We start from the raw sequence: 22,941 nt of genomic DNA, 5'->3' as shown, positions 1-22,941 counted from the left end.
CCTCACCTTGTCTCAGCACAGACACAGCTCCTGGTGAGTTGGATGTGAAGAAGACATTTTTCTGGAGAAGCTGCACCAGCAAGGTGTGCCCCACGCTGTCTGGGCTTAGGGAGAAAGTGAAGTCCTCTCTCTTTGTAGGTGCATTAAGACGCGAAATTGGTGATTTCTCTAGAGTTGATCCCTCCCTTGGATTTTTTTTTCAGCATTAGAGCTTCACAGCTTTAATGGTGACTCTCTTCACTGCTCAGGGCATTGGCCTTAATGTGGTAATGCCCACTTTAAGGAATTCGACTCCATTTTTGTGAAGAAACATAATATTTTGATGGGTAAAGAATGGGCAATTCATAACACCCAAATTCAAATATTAATAGTGGCTAAAAGAGGGACTTTAGAAGGTGCCTGGGTGTTAATCATAGTCTTTTGAAGATGTTCTGAATGCAGAAGCAATTGTCCATCTGCAGGGTGAGCAGCACTTGAGAGATTTTCTATATGCTGGGATGGACAGTCAATTACTAATGCCATTTCTGAGACCTCAGGTGCCTGCAAATGCTTTTATGCTGTAGTCTTCCTTGTAGGTATGCTGTACCTACCCATCCTACCAAGTGCCATGGTGCTTTTTCCAGCTCCCTTTGTTCGCTGAACCAGGCTGCAGAATGTGAAGATGCCCATGAAGGGAGGAAAGCCACCCCTGGGGCCACCCACCAGCAGAAGGTAGACTTGTGTATCAGCACAGCTCACCTGCTGCCACCCCTTTTTATTTCAGACTAAGTCATCCCTCCAGACACCAATGAATGTGCTCTTGTAAACAAACGCTGGGGTTGGTTTGTTTTCTTGGTGCTGCTGCTGTTGGGTGTTTTCTTTCTCATCCAGCTAAGGCATCTTTCCCTTCAGAGAGCAAAGAAATACAACTTTTGCAGCCTCTTGATCAACTTTTAAATGGTCCCTGTTGGGATGGGAGCCTTTGCTTTCCTGGGGAAATTGAAGTGCTGAGTGCAGCTCAGGACCCCATCCAGTGAGGATGCTTACTGCAGCGCTGGGGGGTGCCACTGAGGAAGGGAAAAGTTGCACCGAGGGCAGGAGAACATTTAAAATATAGGGAGAAGCTCAAAAGTCTTCCCTGACCTCACCATCCTCCGTGGGATATGGGGAGAGATTTGGCCAAGATGGCCAGCAGAGCCCAGTGTCTCTTTTGCATCCCTCCTCTGTTTGCCTCTTGCAATTAATTTTTTTAATCTTGCTACATTCAAGCTTGTTTGGACTTAGCCATGCTGACAGCTTCTCCTCATTCTGACTGAACACTACCAGTTGGCAGCACAGTATAGCCTACCAGCTGGGATCCTGTTAGCTCTGGAACCTACTGATGGCTGTTGAGGGATGCAGCGTCCCCTTTCCCTGCCCTTGCCACCAAAGGGAACAGCATGTCTCTGGTAGCAGCACTGATGTAGGTCTCTGTTGTCCCATTTTCTCTGCTCCTACCCCCTCTGCCAGGCCTGGTTGCCCAAGAGAAACCATTGGTGTTAGATGCTGGACCATCCTTGCCTTTTGCTTGGGTTGTGGGAGCCGCCCCACTCTCCATGGGGAAGAAACATGACTCTTCCAAAATGCCCCCTGTTTGCCTGGCCACAGCAGCACAAGGGGAGCAGTGGGACCGTCCCTAAACCAGAGGGGATTCTGCCTCTGCACATCCCAGTTTGGACACTGAACGTTATGAAACCGAGGATGACTAAACTGGTCTCATGGGGATATTTCCTAAGGATGCTGCCGGCCTTCCCGTGGGTGAAGATGCTCCCATGGGTTTGTGTCATTCTTGTCTTAAGAGGAGCCACTTCAGTGCTGTTAACTGTAAAAAGGCATATTTTCTGAGCTTACCACAATAGCCCAGCCACAAACAGGGAGTTTTGGTAAAGAAAAAATTGCACTTCACTTTAGGATCAGCCGGCAAAGTTTCTTTGCCACCAGCTTTTCTCTCTTCTTTTTATTATTTTCCCCTTGAAGCCGTTGGAGACCAGTAACCCCAGTTCATCCATCAGGCTCCTTCTCATGATGCATCTAGCAAGCTTAAAGCTGTGGGGCCACGCTACATCCCAACACAGCTAGGTTTTGAGGCTTCAGGACACGGAGGAGAGCAGGCTGCGTCCCTTCCCTGCGCCTCACCTCTTCTACCGTGTCTCAGAAGTTGAAAGTAAAGCCTTTGAGTTACCAGCAATTTCCACTTTGGTGTGTTATTGGCTTTCCTGTAGTGCTTTTATAAGCCTGTTTATAAGACAATAGACAATGGGAGAAGTTGCTGAGGCTCCCAGTGGACACATGTTGACAATAAACCCATGTAACAGAGGTCAAATGTGTGTTCCCAGAATAGCAGAGGGTAATGCTGCCTGAGGAACACAGCACTGCAAATGAACTGATACAGAAGAGATGTCTTATTGTCCAAGCCATTGAGTCAGCTTGGCCAAAGAAGGCTAATTTTCCAGAAGACCTGATCTCTCTCCTTACAGCAAGGATATGACAGCATGTCTCCTCCACTGGTAATGCTTATGTCTATGCAAAGGTCCCTGTAGTCATAGATGTAAAGCTACGTAAAATGGTTCAACATGTAAAGAGGCAACACCACCCTGAATGTCATGTTCTTGACCAGGTGCCCCTGTCGGTGGAAAGCCTTTCTCTCCAAGCGAGACAGAGAAGTGAGTCAGACAGCACTTCATGTGGGTGGGGTGGCTCTGCACAGCCATGGGGGGAGGGAAGGAATTATAAAACGCTAAGTCCTATTTTTAGGAAGTTGTAACTTAGCTTTACTTTTCCCTCGCATGAAGTCTCCTTGGGCAGGAAAGCATTTTTAACACATGGTTTGCAAAAAGTTCAAAAATAAAATAAAAATTAATGACCAAATGGAGTTTTCCTCTTTTGCTGGTCAATTTTCAGCTTCTTGTGGGAGCCAAAAAGCATTGAAAACTTCTTTTCCCATGTGTGTTTGCAGATGTGATTGTGCTCTGATGGCTAGAAGATGACATTGACTGATGGAGAAGGACAACCCCATGATCATTTGAGCCGAAGATGAGCTGCTGTCATACAGACCACTCAGGTTGGGTTTGGGGTGTGAAAGCTAGCACACCAAGTTCCCCTCGGTGCTATGGGAGCTGCATTGACTGCAAGATGGCATGAACGGCAACGTGAGCATGTTCATAAGCCCTTGGGTTGACAGGAAGAGTTGCACAGGATCCAGAAGCATTTTTGCAAACAAAAACTTTTTTGGAAAACGGTGTGTATCACTCCAATGAAAGTACACCCAGCCTACAAAGAAAGGCTACAAGACAAGCCATGTCCCCTCTGTGTGCCATCTCTTCAGCAGCAGAGAGGTGAGCTTGCTATCACGCAATGGCAACAGCTGTCCTGTGTTTAATGCCTATTTTTACTCATGCCTCCACTTTTCCTGGCACGCAAGGAGTGGAAGCAGAGGCACCGCACCCTGGAGCGGTGGGAGATATTATGGCAGGAGCGTGGTGGTGCCAAGGTTAGGGTTAGCTCCAAGACTCCCCTTGATTGGCGTTGCAACAATTTTATGACCAACTTTGTCATACAAATAGCCAAAGCCCTGGGCCTCCAGTTGAAAGCGGGTGTAGTCTGGGGTGTGGTGGGTGAGAGGGTTGATGGCACCTGGCAGAAACTCTGGATGTCTAGTGCTTCCAAACAAGCCAGCAATCGGAAATTTTCCCAACCACAATATTGGTTCTTCTTGGTTACTCAACTTCTGCAGCCAAATTCACAGCTTGCCCATCCAGCCCAATGCATTCAAGGCTTCACAGCAACTGGCTTGTTTTGAGCAAAGCTCCTTCAGGGTTTGTTTCATGTTATTTTCAACTGTCTGGCCTAGAATATAGAGGAGCTAAGATAACTGTTAGGTGTCCCAGGAAAGATGCATGTATTCCTGGAAATCCTCTTCTCCCTTCATGAATTCCTTTGCTAGTAGTAGGTTTTGCTTTAGGAATGGAAACTAGCAATGAGAATTATGACCAAAACACCACTTTTCTGGTACACCTTGAAAGCCTTGCTCAAGGAACTATTTATTTTACTCTTTTAAATGATGTTCATGTTGGCTTGATGGACACATTCACTTTCTTGAAATTGTAGAGTGCCCTTCTCCACTGAAGTGCAAATCCATTATGATGCCATGCAATCTAGTACTACCAGGTAGTAGATGATTCTTCATATCCTTCCTAGTTTCTATATCAAAATCTTCAAGAGAAGGAAAATTCTAGGAAGAATAGAAAAAGTACCATGTTAGAAACTTACACAAAGCAAACAAGAGTAGAAAGTAAATAAAATCTGAAGACCTAACTAAAATATTATCTTCATAGCAGATATCCAAATTCATGTTGTCTGAGTTGGAAATAAACTTGGGATATTTTTTCTAAACAGGTAGCAATTAAAATATTTGACAGGTACTTAGAAATTTATAATTAACAGACTTTGGAGTTTCCTTGCAACCATCTTGGAGAGGAGACAAAGTCAACTTTACATCTTCATCATCAGCCACAAGCGAGCATTACATTGCATTCATGGGTCTCTCATCTCATTTCCAAAAGGGGCTGCAGAGACATTTTTATTTCTGGGACACTGTTATGTGCAGCGGGTGTCCCACCAAAGCCGCTGGTTTAGTTGCCTCCTTGGTTATACAGCTCTGTAAATAGGATAAGCAAAATCTTCCTTGACCGCACCAATGCTTTACAAAGTTTCTCAGGAAAATTTGTAATGCATGAGGCATCAGCAGTCTCCCATATTAGCTTGCAGACTCCAGACATTATGCAACCTGAAGCTTTCCTACTTATGCTGTCCTCAACAATTCCTGCCCACACTTGCACATCCTCACACTCTTACAAATGTGTGCAAAATCCAGGGTGATTTAACCTTTATGTTATCACAATGGAATGTTTGATTTGCAGTCACTTAGGGGAAAAAGTTAGCAGTTTCTGATCTTAGCAAGGCAATTCATTCAAACCCAGATCATGGAGCTTTGACTTTCAGCCTCTTGGAGAAGAGGCAAAGGAATGTGATGATGGTGGACACCTTGCTGAAAACCACCCTTGTCCATCAGTGCACAAGAGTCAAGATAAGGGTCACTCATCAGGGACCAGCAACTGCATCATCGGGTGCCTATTTGAATTTTGTTCAAGAAAACACAGTCATTGGCTCACTCAGCTTTAATGCTCCAAGTTCAAATGTTCTAACTGTGTGAACTGAAATGCCCGTCTCCTAATTCGCTCTACTAAAAATGAGACTGTTTTTAAAGTAGCTTGATTGACTTGCACCCATCTCTGGCAGATTGTCCCAAACTTGCCACAGCGGGTCATGGTAAAGGGATGCCCCAACATGTTAGACTCTGCTGCTTCTCTTCCCTTTTTCTCCATTACATGTGAAGCAAGAGGAAGAAGTGAGGACGAGGACATATAAATCTTTCTTGAACTGACCAGGCAGACCAGAAGTATTTCTTGAGAAGTTTTACAGCTGCTTTGAGCCTCCTAACTTCTGACCTAAGCTGGTTCTGCATTGCCTCTCATGGGACTATCTAAACTTTGGTTTAAGCAGATTCTCCTTCCAGGAAGCTGAGCTGGCAACAGGGATTCCACAGATGGAAGCTGGAAAACTTCATGGTCCACGAGCTGCAAGATATTTGGGTGAACTGGTTCCTACTGGTTCCCTTGCTGCTTCCTCCAAACTGTCCCCTTGCCTGCTGTTATTTGCCCTTCAGCTGAAGACACCAGCCCCTCCAGTCTGCCCTTACCTGTATCTCACCATCACCCATTGGAAGTTGTTATCTTTTTTGCTCTGCTGTCTGAACTGCCTGGGCGGTTGCTTTCTCAGCTACTTTCAGTTCGTTGCCAACCAATCTGGAGGGGCAGCATCCTGCAGCAGGAGAGTGGTTGAAGATAGTAAGTTGTCCAGCTGGCTCGCTTGCTTTTGGAAGATGTGTGATCAAGCCATAAATAGAACCATTTCCTGCGCTTTTCTTCCCAGACTTTATCTTGTTTATTCATGTGAACGGTACCTGGGGAATAGCTGCGTCTGGCCTTGTTTTTAATTTGCCTGTATTTCAGCAGCGTCATGTCATTACATTGGTGCAATACCAGATTTGGAGGAAATTCATCTGGATGACCTGCTCTTGATAGCCCTTTAACTATGGCCAGATGGAGCGTGAGCCGCCTGTGGCCACACATTGCATGGCAAGGAGCACATGTTAGCATGTACAGCCGGGAAGACGTCAGAGCTCTCATCATAGCACGCTTGATGGATGCTTTTACTCCACAAAGCACAAGCCAAAGCATCCAGCTGAAAAGGTATAGGCTGTTTCTTGGTGGTCTCCAACACCCTGGGCAGGTGAGGAGCTGCTCAGTGCCTCCTTCCTTCCAGAGAGGGATGGGGATGCTGGGGGGAGCACCAAGGAGCCTCGGGTCAAGCAGAAGAGAAACAAGCAAAACCCATATAAAGCAGCGGGTGTGACCATATGTTCATGGGATTTCCACTCTGCTCTCTTGTCCCTGCTCAGTCAATGTGGTTTTGGAAAACTACATTTCACTGTGTTGATTCCCCGTGTGTCACTCCTAACACTGTAACATGCAGAAACACTTAATAACACACAGGGCTACACCATCTGCTTTGCTAGCATCTTCCCTGCAAGGATCTCAAAACACTTAAAACAGGGAAACATTTCTCTGTTTTTACCAAAGGACTATGTAGTGCCAAAGGATAAAGTGATCTTCATAGGAATGCTTTCAAACCAAGCTTCCTGACTGCTTTTCCAAGAGCTGTTAAAGAATAGTGCTTTCATCCATCAGCACTCACCAGTTCTGATTCTTGTGGCCACTTTTTTTCTTTTTTCCAGCTTCCCTGTCTCCATGCATCACTAAGGGCCCTCCACTTTAGGACCTGGGAGAGCACTGCCCTAACTCAGACTTCTTTTGAGGGTTTAGTCCCTTTGCATCACCACCAGCCTCAGGCTGACCCACTTTGGGAGATCTGAGCCGATGCAAGGAGAGGGTGAAGCTTCACCAAATATTTATCTGGGGCAATCCAAAGAGCCTAAAGACTCTTAGCCTGGGGCTGCCACAGGGCTCACCAGCATCGGGGACCACAGGGATGCCTCCTCCTCTGCCTGAGGTCAGAGACACAGGGTTGGAAATGGGTTGGCTGGTGTCCATGTGGGCTGAGGAGCGAGGAAGATTCTGGGCACCTTGTTTCCCATTTCATTACATGGTATGCCATATAACGTTTTTAAAGAAAACCATGCTTTTTCATCCCTCTTTAACAAAGAAATAGAGAACGTGTCCCACAGCATGGAGGGGGAGATGGCTTTAGCTGATGCTCAGCCCCTCCAGCAATTCACTTGGCTCAACACCCCTCGCAGCTTTCCGTGAGCTCCTGCGCCTGAAGGTCTCCCACAGCTGGGCCCATCGCAGCGGTATGTCCCAGGTGATCGCAGCACAACAAAACTTCACTTTCTAGGATTAAACTCCAGGATTTCTCCACTCCTAAGCGAGTTCCAGCTCTCCGGAGTTAACAGCAGCTTGGCCAGATCCTGCTTTCAATTACATGCAGATGTAAAAGGCAGGGTAAGCGCTGTGCTCTGTTATTCCCCCCAGGCCGAGCTGCTCGGTTGAATGCTGGGCCTCCTCACCTGCTGGGAGCTTGGAGGGATCCCCCCAGAACCGCGGGGGTGTCCCTCTCCCCGGCGTCACCCTGGGACGTTGCGCGCCTCCTTGCTGTCTGGCTCCTCCACGGCTGGGAAAGGGTTTGGATGCGATTCATTCATTGCAATCAAAACCCAACAAGTACTGGAAGAAAGTTCAAATGTATGCGAAATAACTTGTCCAAAAAGCTGGCAAAGGCAGCTTATTTTTCCTGTCTTACAAGAAGTTATGCAATCAAGTGATTAATTACCCATGGCACGGTCTGAGGGGTGAAAGGTTAATATTCCTGGAGACTGCTGCTGTTGACCTTGTGCTATACCCAGGATGGGAATAGCCCAAGCTTCCCAGCAGAATAAACCTTGCCCAATGGTGAGACTATGTCCTCCATAGTTGAGTGAAGAGGTTAAAGTTTTATTTTTCTTCCCAATTCTGTCCCTCCGGCAGGAAATGGTACCATCAAAAGCCTCCCACCCATCTCCTGGATGAAAAGGAAGTTCAAGTCTTTTATAATTCAAGGGCTGTGCCTCACGCAGCCGTGGCTGTGCAGCGGGAGCCCAGCCTCGGACTCGTGCGCTGGTGGGAAGTGGCTGAGCAGCGGTGCATGTGTTAACCGGCGGGACGCGAGCTGCGAAACCATCTCAGCTGGTTGCACTTAGCCCCGGGGGGCGAACCTCAAATTCAATCCCCATTTCAAATGGCGGTTCTTTGCTTGCTCATTAGTGCACATTGTAATATTATTTCTTTCCTGGGGAAAAAATAGCATTTCCCGGGATGCGGCGGAATTATTAATTCTGCATGTGGTTGCAGTGCTTGCTCATTCATTCTGCTCATCACATGGAGCCGAGGGGTACCACATTTCCAAGGCACAGGACAACATGCTTTCTCAGGCCCCAAGACCATTGCTCGCCCTACCTGTCTTTAACACAAGTGTGTTTGCAGCAGTGATTTTCTGTCGAAAATCCTGCACCAGCTTGCTGTCAGCAATGTCAGCTTAGAACAAAGGTTATAAGGTATTTAAAAAAAAAAAAAAAAAGATTGCTTTTCAGTAGTTTTCAGCTTTTGCAGGCTAAGTGTTCAATTCAAGAACTTATTTTCCAAGGGAGAGGTGCTGAAAAATTTCAGTCATTTCAGTCAATGAAAGGGTAAGGAATAATGCGTAGCTTTTCCTACATTTAAAACCTTGCCCATTTTATTGTTTAGCTTCTACTCCATTCTTTGGAGCATATCTTAGCATATCCAACCCCTCGCAGGTGACTTTGCAGCCTTAAATACTCTTTATAAGAAAGAGAAGAAAAAAAAAAGAAAGAAAAAAAAAAAAGCTCATTATTCAATTTTAACCTATACACAGTATAGGAAGAGGGAGTAGAAGAAAGGGCTTGTGCAATTTCTCTTTCTCAAGTAGTGGTTTCCATCAAAGCAACTTGGCATGTGAAAGTTCCTAGAGAAGGAGAGAACCAAACATAAGAAAGGAAACCAGGAAAAACGGGGTGGGGGACGAGGGGTTACTTCATGTGCAATAAATAAAACCTCCTGTAATCTTCGGTCTCGTGAAAAGGTCAGCAGGGCTGGTGCCAAGTAACTCCTCGCCGTGGGAACACTGGACGGCAGTGAGGCTGCAAGGCCAGTGGGCGCCTCTCTGCTGAAGTGAATGGAAAGGACCAGACTGCCAAAATGGTGAGAAGCTGATTTGGGGTCTGAGTGGCTTGGGAACAGCCTGTGGTAGCAGCTTTCAAGTGCTGTAACAGACCTCTGCGAGAGGTGGGGCTCACAGCTCCTTGTGTAGTCATTGTTGGCATCGGCCCTGGGACTTGTGCCTCAGACCAGACTGGAGGAGCTCTGGAACCTCATTTGTTCCTGGGCCTCTTGTCACAGCCTTGGGTTCAGAGTAGCTCAGGTTGGAAGACACCTCATGAGACCTTATGTTCCTACAGCCCCATTCAAGCAGGATCAGCTGGATCAGGTCGTGCAGGACCCCATCCTGTTGGGTTTTGAGTATCTCAGGAATGGAGACTCAGCACCTCTCTGTGCAACCTGTGTCGGGGTTCAACCACCCTAACAGCACAAATAGATGTTTTTAATATTTAAATGGAAGCTCCTTTCTTTCCAGTTGTGTCACCACCTCTCATCCTGCCACTGAGCATCACTGGGAGGAGTCTGACTCCATCTTTTCTTCCTCCAGTAAGGTATTTATTTATGCATAGGGGTAAGACCATCCCTGAGCCTTTTCTTCTCCAGGTTGAACAGTCTCAGCTCTCTCAGCCCCTCTTCATATGACAGATATTGCAATCTCTTAATCATCTTTCTGGGTCATTCCAGCACATCTGTGTTTTTCATTGGGACACCCAAATATGGACCCAGCTCTCTGGGCCAAGGAAAGGGGAAGGATCACCTCCTTCTACCTGCTCTTAATGCTCTTCCTAATGCAGCCCAGGCACTTGGTCTTCTTTGCCAGAAATACACGTTACTGGTTCACAGTCAGCTCGTTGTCCACCAGGACAGCGAGGTCCATCTGAGCTATTAGAGCTTCACTCCAGTCAGCCAGTTGGCCTCAAGCTTGTACTGGTGCCTGGGGTTATTCCCAGCCAGGCGAAGGGCGTTGTGGTTCCCTTTGAACTTTGTGGGGTTCCTCTTGACCCATCCGTCCAGCCTGCCAAGTTCCCTCTGAATGGCACCACCACAGCCATCTGCTCTATTAACCATTTCTCCAAGTGCTGTTCACCAGTGAATTTGCTAAGTGTGTCCTCAGTTCCATTATCCAGGTTATTAATGAAGATATCAAACAGTTCTGGCCCCAGTATCAACCTCTGGGTGCACCACCAGTGAGTGATCTCCAGATTGGCTTCGTGCTACTGATCACAACCATTTGAGCTCAGTAGTTCAGCCAGCTTTCAAGCCACCTCACTGTTCATTTATGTCATCTATATTTCATCAGTTCCTCTATGAGGATGCTATGGGAGACAGTGTTGAAAGCCTTGTTTTGTTAAAACTGGCATAAACAACATCCACTGCTCTCCCCTCATCCACTGCGCCAGTCAGCTCATTGCAGAAGGCTGGCGTGATGGTTAGGCATGATTTTAGCACACCGAATTTACCAGAGTGTGAGGTTTTGAGAAATCATAGAAAGGGAACCGCACCTTATCTCCCTCAGGCCTTGGTTTTCATAATAGTTGGAGGGAAATTAGTATTTGAGCTTTTGTTGTAACTAAGAATGCTCATCTCCCTTCTGGGGAGTTATGTATGAAAGGCAGAATTTACTGTAAAAGCTTAGTTACGCATGCTAGAATTTTAGTCTCTGCTTTGGCATGAACTTAGAAAAATAATAATCATTTAAAAATAAACCTAGCTATTGTATTTAACCTTGGCCCGTGCAGCCAGTGATATTTTGCGAGACGTTCCAGCTATCCACTGATTCTTTTCACCGAAGCTTCCCTTCAGGAAACAAAATAAATTAATGATACAAACAGGAAGCAGCTGTCTTTTCCTAAATAAAAATTAAAATGGGGTCCCCTTAGAGGTAGGGGGGGGAATAAAGGGGAGGGAAGATACCTGAAAAATTGTCGGTTTAACTTTGACCAGCCTTCAGAGGACAGGCTTAGAATAGCGACACAAGCTGTGAGGCTGGGAGGACTTATTTTCTTATGAGCCATTTTTGGATGTAAGAAAAGGAAAAGGTCTGTGAGAAGGGCTGATGAGCAAGACAAAGGAATGTTGCTCTCTCAAGGCACACGAGCTCTCCTCCTTCAGTAGTATTCACATGGAAAGAAACATTAATCATCGTAATCATTGACGCTGTTCTTCAGCGGCTTTCATCTGCTATCAGCAATCACTAGGAAATTCCAGGGTGTTCCTGATGTGCTTTTTTTTATTATTATTGTCTTTGTCCCAGACTGTTGACTTGATATAGTTGCTTCGAATTCCACTTTAAGAAGGAAGAAGGACAAGAGAGCTGGAAAAGCTCGGCTCCTTCCAGCCGGCGGGGAGGAGGAGGAGGTGGTGGTGAGGAGCGTGGCACCAGGCAGGGGTCCCAGAGGTGCAGGACCCTTGCCCCAGGGGCTTAGCACCTCTACCTGCAGAAGACCACAAACATGCATTGGTCACAGGCAAGGAAACCAGGGGATTTAACCAAGGCCAGTGCAAGCCACAGGCAGCCCAAGAGCTAGGACGTTTTATCTTTTGTTAGGACTAGTTGATACAGCGTAGCGGTGCATTTCATAGCAGCGTGGAATCACATTTTATTGAAAGCCAGTTTTGAGTTTTGAGGCTCTTGGGAGATAATGCCAGTACATAAATATACGGCATGGCCCTGAGAAGCTTCAGGATGCTTCCTCAGTGGGTGCTGTACCATTTGCTTGTGTAGCCCTTACCTGTGGCATGAGGTGACTTGTGCCACTACACATAATATGAGCATGAATGGAAGGGTTTTATGACTGCAATCTGAGAGACCATGCAGGAAAACCTGTGCCATAAGGCCTGATGGGTTACCCAGTGCCACCCCCCAAAACATAGAGCCGGCAGGATGAACAAGGTCTGTGTTTAATTTGCAAAATTACAGGACTCTACTTGGCAAGAAAAGAGCATTCTGTCAGCTCCCAAACATACCACCAAGTTGCTAAACGTGGTAAGGATTTACAGGTGAAAAAGGAGGTAGCAGAAAAATTGGCAACAAGCCCTGTGACTCCTTCTGGTATTTGAGGGAATCATCAGAATATCACAGATATTAGTTTCTATATCCTTTAAGTATGGAAAATCCAGGAGGACCTTATGGCATAGTCTCTTGTCCATGAATCAGTTTTGTACCAATTTTGACTTGAAATTGTCTAGGACTGATCGTTTTAAAATAGAAAGACAGTAAGGCATCCAGACCTGAAGAAGATCTTGACACGATCCTTTTCCTTTGCCCTCAGTGCCTCTGTTACCTTTCTTCCCCCTTTCTCTCATTATATCTTGTCCTAAAAACTCTAGTTGGCATCCTCTGAGTGAAACGAGCAGTATTGGGTTTTCATTTTGAACTGGGTACAGCAGTCCTGTATCTGTAGCACTACAGGGGGAGTGCTAATCTAGTGGTAAAAATGCAAAGGCTTCTTTTAACAGCACAGGGCTTCAAAGTTTGAGAAAGTTCGGGCAGGACTGTCCGAGCCGCTTAGCAGCCTTCAGCAGGTCACAGACTTTTCCGCATGTTTTATCTCGAGTTACCCTGAGATAAGGATGCTGTCTTCACAGTCACCATGGAAATTCCTATCCATGTCCTTTGTGTGAGAGGGAAGCGTGTTATGGGTCTCTGAAGGAAAACAAAACATCTCAATGTGATGATTTTGCAATGTGTGTGCATTCCCTACTGGAAGTACGGTTTTGTCCCTGGTTCTATTTGTCTGTTGTCACCCATGCTCTCTGCTGTAATATCCACCAGCAGATAAGGTGCAGAGTTTGCATCCTGCCTACTATGAGGCACACTGGATGAATACCATGAGCCAGTGTTCTCCTTCTGATAGCCAGAAATCAGTCAGGAGATCTGATGAATTCTGGACAAGCACAGCAATTAAAACACTTCAAGAATAAAAAAGGAGATAACATTTCTCCAATGCCACAGAAACACCTCCAAGGGGTCCCAAGACCCCAGGTTTTGCATGCACTCGCTGTGCTATGTGGAGCAAAACCAGCAGGGTTGCTTGTAGTGTTAAACTTGAAGCTAATGTGCACAACTTTGCAGGATCCAACCTTGCTGAAATGCAAGAGTGGTAGGCATCCTTCACTTAGCATAATTTACCTTCCCAAAAGAAGACGGATCAGTAGTAAAATTTGGTGAAAATCAATTTTAATTGACATTTAGACTAGCCAAGCACAAAAGAAGGGAGAAAACAAAAGGAAACATATGTCATTTCAGGCTTCTTGGCTCCTGACAGTACACGTGCCCTCATTTTGAGATCAAACTAAATTAATCTATTAAGGTACAGGAAACCTAATTTCATATCTGACTCTTCAAGCAGACACTGGAATACTGAAAAAGGCAGCTAGGTCTTTATCACAATGTACAATTCAAGGGAAGTGAGAGGTATTATTCATGTGGGTGTGACGTGATGGCCGTGCTGATTCATTCTTGCACTCCAAAGCCCTCCCTGTACTTCCTAAACCTTGCAGCACTCAGGGCTGCCTTGACAAGGGCCCTTATTTGGTGAAGAGGGCTACATATTTTGGCCAACCTTTTTTCCTCCCTGCCACAAGTTATTGTTGTGAAAATGGCTCACAGAGGGCTATTTCTTTTTTTATTATTATTTTCTTAAAGATTAGGCTCCCTGCAGCTAAGAATAGCTTCTACGGTTATGTGAGCAGTGACAAAAAGTAAAAAAAGAGCATCAACAATGTGAATGTCAGTGGAGGCAAAAATCCCACTCCACCCGTCGCGACAGCAGTCCACTTCTGGAGGTCTTTGGGTGGCGCTTGGTTCATTTTGCAGTTTCCTCAGTGGGACCCACTGTTGGTGTGACAAAAGGGATAGCAAAGCAAGGGCAAGCGTCCCGCACCAAGTAATGCCTCTGGTACTGCAAACAGGCTGATAATCCAAGGTCGCCAACCCCAGAGAGCTTTGAACATTGACAGAGCTAGGTGTTTTGTTCCGTGAGAGATGGCTTGCTGTGAAGTACCCAAAATCTTCAACTGATGAATATTTCAGAAGGTAGCTCTTGGTGTAACCATGCATGCTTTGCCCTCTAGCTGGAGGACAGAACAGGATGAAGGAGCTCAGGGCATACATCTTTCCTTTTTTTCCTTTTTTTTTTTTTTCCAGACAAGTTTTTTTTTTTTTTTACTTTTTTTTTTTTTTTTTTATTTTTTTTTTTTTTTTTCCTAACTTTCAGGGATCACTGGCATCCTGATAGCTCTTGGTTCTCAGCAGTTTCTCAAAGTCAGAGTGAGAGACCCAGGACAGGAGATATCAAAGGACCAGCTGGAAAGATGCGAAGGGAAGGCTAACAAGGCTGCTCAGTTGTTATTCGGAGACTCATCTTTCAAATACTAGGGAAGAGAAGGCTGAGAAAGGCACTAACTGTTATCGCTACAAATAAACCCTTTAAAACACATTCCAAGTAAGATGAATAAAGTCCCAAGTGCTTGTGTTTGCTGGGAAGCCAAAGCAGTTCATCTGAGCTACCTGCTGTCTTGGTAGCTTCAGGATTTTCTTGCACAGGTGGCAATAGGGATTCAGAAACCAAGTGGAAGTGGGCGAACCGATGACTAGAGCAGAATTATAACTTAATGCAAACATCTGGGTCTAGAGCAGTTTCAGCATTGTCTGCTGGAGTGGGAACAAATGGGACAGCAAGAATGTAAGAGGGGTGGCAATGTTCGAAAGCAATCTTGTTGCCAAACACTTGGTAACATCAGACCTGTACAGTGATGGACTAATTGGGAATGATGCATAAAGCAGGCATTGCAAATCTTAAACTGTCCAGCAGATTTTATCTGCCACCAGTCAGCATCTCAGTCAACTGTGACCTGAATAAGAGTGGGCTCGGTGCCTGAGCTGCAGTGAATATGGTGGGTGAGGATGACCTTTTGGAGGTGGTCATGCAAGAACAGGATAAAGCCATCCCTCATGAGTCTGAAGGTACATAAGGACATAAAAACAGCCATGCAAGGTCAGACCAAAGGTCTATCCAACCTAATATCCGGCCTTCATCAGAGCCCATGAGTGGAAGCCTAAGGAGAAGTAAGAACAAGGGCAAACATATACAATACTTCCCCAGCCTCCTACTATTTTCAGCTCAGGAACTTCCTGAGCCAGATATGGTTTCTATGTATTTAGTAACTCTCAGTGGATTCCTTTTCCGTGAACTCTCCTTGAATCCATGTAAACTTCTATCCACAACACCCTTTGGTAAGAAGGTCCCCAGACCTGCTACCTGGTGCATGGAGAGCTATCTCCCTTTGTTGGTTTCTCAGGTAGCTGGCTTCAGGTAGCTCTGCCTGTTCTTGCACAGGACGAGACTGCAAAGGCTGTCCCATCCCTGCTCCCACGCTGCTCACAGGCCTCTCATCCACCTCCCAGTCATTTCTTCTCCACCCTGAAGATACCTGTGTTACTTGGCATGGAAACCAAGCCATAAGGTGGATCTTGTGAAGGCCTTGCACTATTTTTGTGCTTGGCCTTGCTTGCCCTCAGAATCCGAAGGGTCTCATTGCATCTCGTAGGCATGAATGAAAGCCTCCAGCTTGCTCAGAGCTGGAGTTCCAGCTCCAACGCTCCAGGCATCGAGCCTTGGCAGAGCTATGGGGATATAAATAATAGCCTGCACTCAGAGCTCAGGGAGGAACAGTTCCTAACCATGCCGTACTCGTGCACACGCCATTCCTGGAAGCCTCTTCGCTTTCCCATCCTCCCTTACACCTCCCTAACTTTGCCAGTAACCCATACTCCCTTCATTTCCAGAGGTCTTGTGAGGTTATTCATGTCTACAACCTGCTCTTTGTAGGCTAACTCATGGAGTTTCTGGCAGCAAGCAGCAGCTTAGCCTGATTTCTTGTTGTGCTGACATGTAAATCCGTTGCAAGTACCCAGGGAAACCAGGAGCTGCCACCTGCCTAAGTCTTGCAGAGCACCTACCAAAAGCCTAGCATGCTCACCGTGCTGTGTCAGTGTCACTGTGACCTCTGCACAGACCATCTAAAATAACCCCATGCATGCAACCAGGAATAGAAAGAAAGGAAGGATGCATTTTATATAAATGTAGCCAGAAAGTCTGCAAGATAAATTGCTTGAAGTGGCTCGAAAGACGAAGAAACATGACTCACTTCCAGAAGGAACTATTTCTCTGGGCTGAGCCGAGACGAGCATTGTGTCTCAGGCAGGTTGTTGGTTGCCACTGCGATCGGTAACTTCTGCCTGCCACATGGATGGACTGGAGGTCCAAGAAACAGGTCCAAGAAACTGTGCAATGGGCACGCACATCAGGTGTGCTTCATTAGCCCCGAGCAAGCTCTGCAAACAGACGATGCATCTAGTTACCTGCAGCATGGTTTCACACATAGCTTTTGCAGCCAGGGTGACTATGCTCTCAGCAGAAAATCAATCTACATTTGTCCAGGAGATCAGGAACCTCCCAAATGGTTCAGAGCAGGAGCATATTTAATTAAACACTCTGCTTCCCATGAAGCCAGTGGGCAGCACTGCAGAGGATGGAGTGAAAGGGCTCAGCACAGGTCCTAGCAAGCTGCCAGCAGAAGTGTCCTCTGCCCCCAGGCCACCAGCCCTCAGCTCCTCGAAGCACAAGGATTTAGTCATGTTTATTGGCACTTCCCTGCAAATGTAGCTACATGTACCTTTTTTTATCATGCAGACAGTGTTCTCTTATGAGTGTTTTTCTTTCCCTAGCTTCTTCTTGATGCAATGAGCAATTTCACTGAATTAATCTAAGGCTGTTGACGATGTCAGGTTGCCCAGGGCCGTGTCCAGACCTCTGCTAGAAACGAGTTGTGGCCCATTTCTGAGAGGTCAGAAACTATCTCAGCTATCATTCCTTGCAGGTTTCATTGCAGCAGTCCTGAATGTCCACGGATGACAGGAATACAAGTTCACCCGGAAACCACCTTTCCCTTGTAAGTGAGTGCATTTCTGAGCGGCTTTGGTATTTCCCATCTCCAGCTACCACATTTTTTCCACTGACTCCGCAAGCAGCGCCAGGAGCCTCAGCAAGTGCCCAAACCCATCAGCACACCAGGAGGAAGCACAGGAAGCCGGACACCGAAAACTTCCCCATCCCATTTTGCAGCCGAGGGGTCAGAGCTGCTTTCGCCCCGCGTCGCGACGACCGATTTACCGTCAGCCCCTCGCCGCCCGGACAGGAAGGCGTTCGCAGACCGGCTCCGGCCCTGGCGCCCCCGAGCCCTCCCGCGCCACCTCCCCGTGGCCACCTCTTCCTCCGAAGACATGCCGCGGATGCCGGGGCTGGTGGCCGGGTGGCACAAAGCCTGCATTGTCCGTGCTCGCCGCCCGGAGAGGCGATCTAATTGTCTTTCCCGGCTCGCAGCAACAATTTGCTGGCAGCGAGGCTTGTGTCATTATATAACTGGAGATAGCCTGACTTGTAAACAGATCCCCAGAACATGTCCGTCTTGCCTTATTTTGGATAAACAATAAGCTCCGGACTGGCTGACACCTTGATGCCATCTGCAAGGGCACGGCAAGCAGCAGCAGAGCTGAGCAAAGCCTTCGCAGGGGGCAGCTTGCCAGGGCATCGCCTCCTCCCCATGCGTGGCTATAGGAAGTTGGGAGGGGAATTCCAGGAAACCCAGGGCTTTGACAACAGACCTGGAGATCTGCAGTGCTCCTTTAGCACATTTTGATTTCCATGCTTGTATTTGTGTGCTTGCCTTTCCCTCTCCTCATTTCCCAACCCTAGTCTATGCTGCTGGGAAAGGCAAAAGCCATCCTCCCCTACTTCTATCTGTGAGCGTTTCTTCCAAAGCCAGCAAGGGACCACCTGCATGCAGAGGATGGCATTGAGTCTGCCTCTTCCCCTCTTTTTGGGATGAACCACACCGAGGAAACCAAAACCTGGGCCCTGTTGGCCAAGCTTCCACCTGTGCAAAGGAGATGCCCAAAGGCATCTTCTCCTGATGCTCATTGGGGTTTTTGCTGCCTAGGCCTGAAATAGTGAATGAAGAAGGGGCATCAAAAGGAGAATATAGCTCTTGGGCCAGCATTTCAACCCTCCCTGATTTTCCTCTGTAAAGATCAAACAAGTTGAGAGGAAAGGGTTGCTCAAACCTGGTCAGGGCCTGCCTGGAGGCCAGTGCCTGAAGCACTGCCCTCCCTGGGGAAGGACTAAAGCAGAATACACCAGCACCAGAAGGGGGCTATTTACCTCCTTTAGGCCATCCTCTTACTGCACCTTTCCTGCTAAGTCGGCCTTTCCTGGTTTGTTTTTTTTTATTGTTTTGTTTTTTTCCCCTTGCTTTTCCTGGGCCTCCAGAGCTGTGGGCACCTCATCCCTCCCCCAGAAAGAGGATAGGAAAATACTGGGAGGCTGCAGCTCTGTTATAACTTGGCAGCTGCTGGCCCTGCGCGTCCATCTTCCTCTGCTCCTCTCTCCCCCACTGTTAGATTCAATTTCATAAATAAATACCCCGTGTATTGACGTCATTGTAGGCCTTGAGAAATAATACTCCTGCCGCTTTCTCTGCTAAGCATGGGGAACGGAGGGGAGAGGGAGGAGGAACAGAAGCAACAACGTCTTGGAAGATGAAGTCTTAATATTCTCCTAATCGCCTCCCTCCCTTTGCGGCTCTGCCCCAGCTGTGAAGAAAACAAAGATTGCCATTATCAGTGTGCCCTTCTGGCTTGGGACGGGATAATCGAGTGTCAAAAATTCCTATTCCAGAAATATTTAGGGAGGGATGATGGGGAGATACTCTGGCTTAGAAGCTGGGGTGTACCCCCACAGGTGCCTATGCTCCTGTCATGGAGCTTAAGACAAGTGTACCCAAAATGTACATTAATTGTGCATCATGGTTTCTGGGTCTGCTTAAGGAGACGGGTATGTTTCCAGGCATGCCTCACTGTGAATCTGCTTCCCTCGCTTCATTCTTGCAGGCTGAGTAGCTGCTTCATAGACCAAACCGTGACAAGCCAAAAATATGGCCACTGAGTTCATGCCTTCTTGCCAGTTCTACCATCCCACTTTGTTCCTCCCCTGAAACAGGAAATAATTTGCTCTCTTATTGGTTTATGTTTCCAGAAAAACAAAAACTTTGTGTTCATGGACAATAAGCTGAAATGTCAAAGAAATCTGTGAGCTTCTTTAGCAGGGTCAATGAGCAGTGCTCAAAGAAAGCAAAGCTGGGTTTGAGTTTGCCACCCAGAGGTCCTCACCGTGCCTGGGGAAACACAAGGCTCTGAAACCCAGGAGAGGTTTGCTCTTGGCAGATACAAGGCAGGGAAAAAGGCTCTCACAGGGCTCCCTGCAAAGGCTGACCTGATCTTAAAGAGCAAGTACATTCCTCAGAGTGAGCACACCTGGGAGCACAGAAACAAGGCAAGAGGGAGAAAAAGATACCAGGTGCCAGTATCTTATTGTAACTGATTTGCTTTATTGATAATGCATTACAAGTGGGAAGTACAATAGGTGCAGAATTCAGGCAGCCTGAGCCTTGCCTATTGCTGAGTGCAGACAAGTGAAATAATTCGTGATGCATCAATGCCTTGCCCAGGCTTCCCCACAGCCATATAAAACATCAGTGAATAGTAACATACAAGAAAACTATTTCAAACAAACAAACACAGTTCTTTCCTTCATTTAGTGCAGCTAGGTACATCACCAAAAAAAAAAACAAACAAACAATGAGCTTTTGAGAGCCAAAGAGTGAAATGGATGAAATTTTTAGGGGATATGGAGGTGAAGAAAGCAGCTTGGAGGCTGAGTCTGTCCCGATGGTACTAGTACTACTCATTGAATGCTAGGCAAACAGCTCAGCTGCTTCTGGATTGAAACAATAACAATAAACAGTATGTGTTGGTTGGTGTTTTGTATGTGTGTGTTTGTTTTTTTCTCCCTGTATCTACTCATATTCAGATAAAGCCAAGACAGTGATTTATGTACCTTGCAAAGGCTGTGACCACCTCGCTACAGCAAGCTACACACTCCCTCTTTCCCCTTATCTCACCACGTATCCCACTGGAAAAATGCCCTGTGAAGTGTTGCCTCCTGCAGAGCTACCTGCTAACCCTGAAACCAAGAGGGTGACTTTCCCAGTCCTCCCTGGGGCACTCAACAACATTTCAGACTTTTCTGCTGGGGTTTTCCTTTGCCCCTCGTCTTCTCATGTGCCAGCAGAGCAGGAGGTTGCTGGACCAGCTGGGATAGACATGGAGGTTCGCTGGGTGTCCGGACCCACACCAAGCTGTTCCTCCCCAGGGATTTCCAAGCTGTGCCTGTGATTTATCTGCTGACCCACAATAGCAACAGGAGGAACTTGAGCTGAAGCGAAGGTCCCATCTCACCCAATCTCAAGGGTCCTTGCTGTCCAGGATAAGGCTCAGAGCTCCCTGTGGCTGCTTGGATCTCTCCTTGCAAGCCAGTCAGCTCCTCACTGAGCCAAAGAGGGCACATTTTGAACAACTTCATGGTTATCCAACAAATGGCCCCCAAATCACCATTCTGCTCTGGTCCCATGGCAGGATGAGGTCGAGAGGAAAGGTAAAAATGAGCCACTTTCTCCTGTGCAGGGGCACAATGTGCTCATGCTTCTCTTGCCAGCATCCCTGGCCTCGTTACCTAAGCCCCACCATGGTTCTGCATTTTTGTCCCACCGATGCAATGATCCCACTGCAAATGTGGGGATACAGAAGGTGTCAAGCATGTCAGCACCCTAGAAGGAAGAGAACTCAGCACACCTATGCAAGCACCAAAGTCCATAATTTATTTTGCCCAACAGAGAGGACTTTGAGTGCTTTGCTCAGAGCTGAGGCCACTTCCAGCAACATCAATGTGGTGCTTGGAAATTGTACCGGCATCCTTACGGTGCTCCCAGCCTCTTTGCTTTGCTCCCTGGAAGAAGCAGGCAAGAGATGTCACTGAGGTTTCACCTCTTTTTAAAATCATCTCTGAATGCCTAAAGGAAGCAGCCAGCCCTGCATCTGTGCGAAAACCTTCTTGACTAACCATAAAAATAAAATAAAAAATCCAAAAGCTTTCTGAGAAAAAAACTGCTGTTTGGCTTACTGGTTTAATATACTCGTTTTCAAGTGCCTGAATCTTTGACTCTGTTTTCAAGGTGGTAAAGCTTTTCCAGCCCAAATTGTCTGCGGGGAGGCGGGGGGGGGGAGGGGGGGGGGAGGGAGGGGGGGCTTGGATCCAGCCAGGTCCCACAAAAGGACTGGGATTTTGGCTGTGTCTGTGGGACTGCACAGACGGCATGACATCTGGCTGAATTTGAGGATTTGGAGGATGCCTTGGCACTACTTTGCCCAGACATAGCTCTACATCAGTGGGAATTACTACCAAGGTGGATATCATGGCATTTTACCTCCTGTTTGCACTGGTGCATGATGGTTTTAAGTGATGAAAAGCAGCTGAGCAGGACAGCTAAAAACTGAGAGGTGATATTTGCCTTGAGAAAGCGGAGAAAACAGGAAATCTGAATCTAGAAACATCTTGTGATGAAGGTCCCTTGTCGCTTGGTGTGGCCTTCTCCACACCCAACTCCAACCCCAAGAGCAAAAATAAACCAAAATAAAGGAAAAAGTCAGGCTCCGTATTCTGGATGGATATTTATTTGCTTAACAGATTTTCTTTTTTTTTTTTTTTTTCATTTTTCTTTTTTGGTACAAAGCATCCAGGAAAGCTTTTACTTCTCTTTTTAAAAAATAAAAACTAGGTTTCTTTTAAAAAAAGACACATGAAAAGGAAAAAAAAATCAATTATTTGCAATTGCTCTGTTTTTATTCTGCCTTCCCCATCCCACCCGCTTCCCTTCCCCACCCTGCCCCCCCCCTTTAATTTGGACCAATTTTCATTCTTTTCCATATATATTTAATAAAATAAATAAAGGATTTTCTTTGTCGTGTATTGCAGTGCCATTTTTTTAAACAAAGGCTTCATGGCTCAACATTGCAAGGTAATAACAAACAAAAGGATTATACATTAAAATCCTCCCCCTCTCGAGACTCCCCCTAGCCCTCCCCTCAAAACCACGAGATAGAATACAATTCAAGTAGTCTTTTTTTTTTTTATGTTTTAAATGTATGGATATATAAGACAAAGCAAGTACAGAACTGGTTAACAGAGTGTCCCCATTTTATTAGCAAGTGAGAGTATATCACAGGGAGATGTAATTGTTTCCCCCCTCTTTACGGTTCCTAGACAGATAATATATATTATTTTAAAAACCAACCTATTTTACAGCCCTCTGCCCACCTCTCCAACCCATCTGCTCATCGAATCCTGAGCCTCAAAGCCAGAGAGTTGCTTCTCCTCCCCCCCGTCAACCCATCCCAGCCACCCGGCAGGTGGAGGTCACCGCACCGGGGGGGACGCCTGCCCTGCATTGGGGTGATCCCCATCAGTCCCAGCTGCCATCCTCCATGGCCCCGGCTCATTGGGGCAAGAGGAGGATGGCAGGGGTGTTCTGCAAGAAGGACGCAAAGGGCAAGAGGAGGAAAAGGAGATGGTGGGGCTGGTGCTTCGGCAGGGCCTCGGCTCGTGCGAGCAAGCCGCCAGGGTCAGGAGGATGGAGGAGCCGAGCTCCGCGCGGAAGCAGGGCCTGGAGTTGT

The sequence above is a fragment of the Aythya fuligula genome, chromosome 5 (genome assembly GCF_009819795.1).
Source record: "Aythya fuligula isolate bAytFul2 chromosome 5, bAytFul2.pri, whole genome shotgun sequence".
Lineage (NCBI taxonomy): Eukaryota > Metazoa > Chordata > Aves > Anseriformes > Anatidae > Aythya > Aythya fuligula.
Note: the sequence above shows the minus strand (reverse complement) of the source record.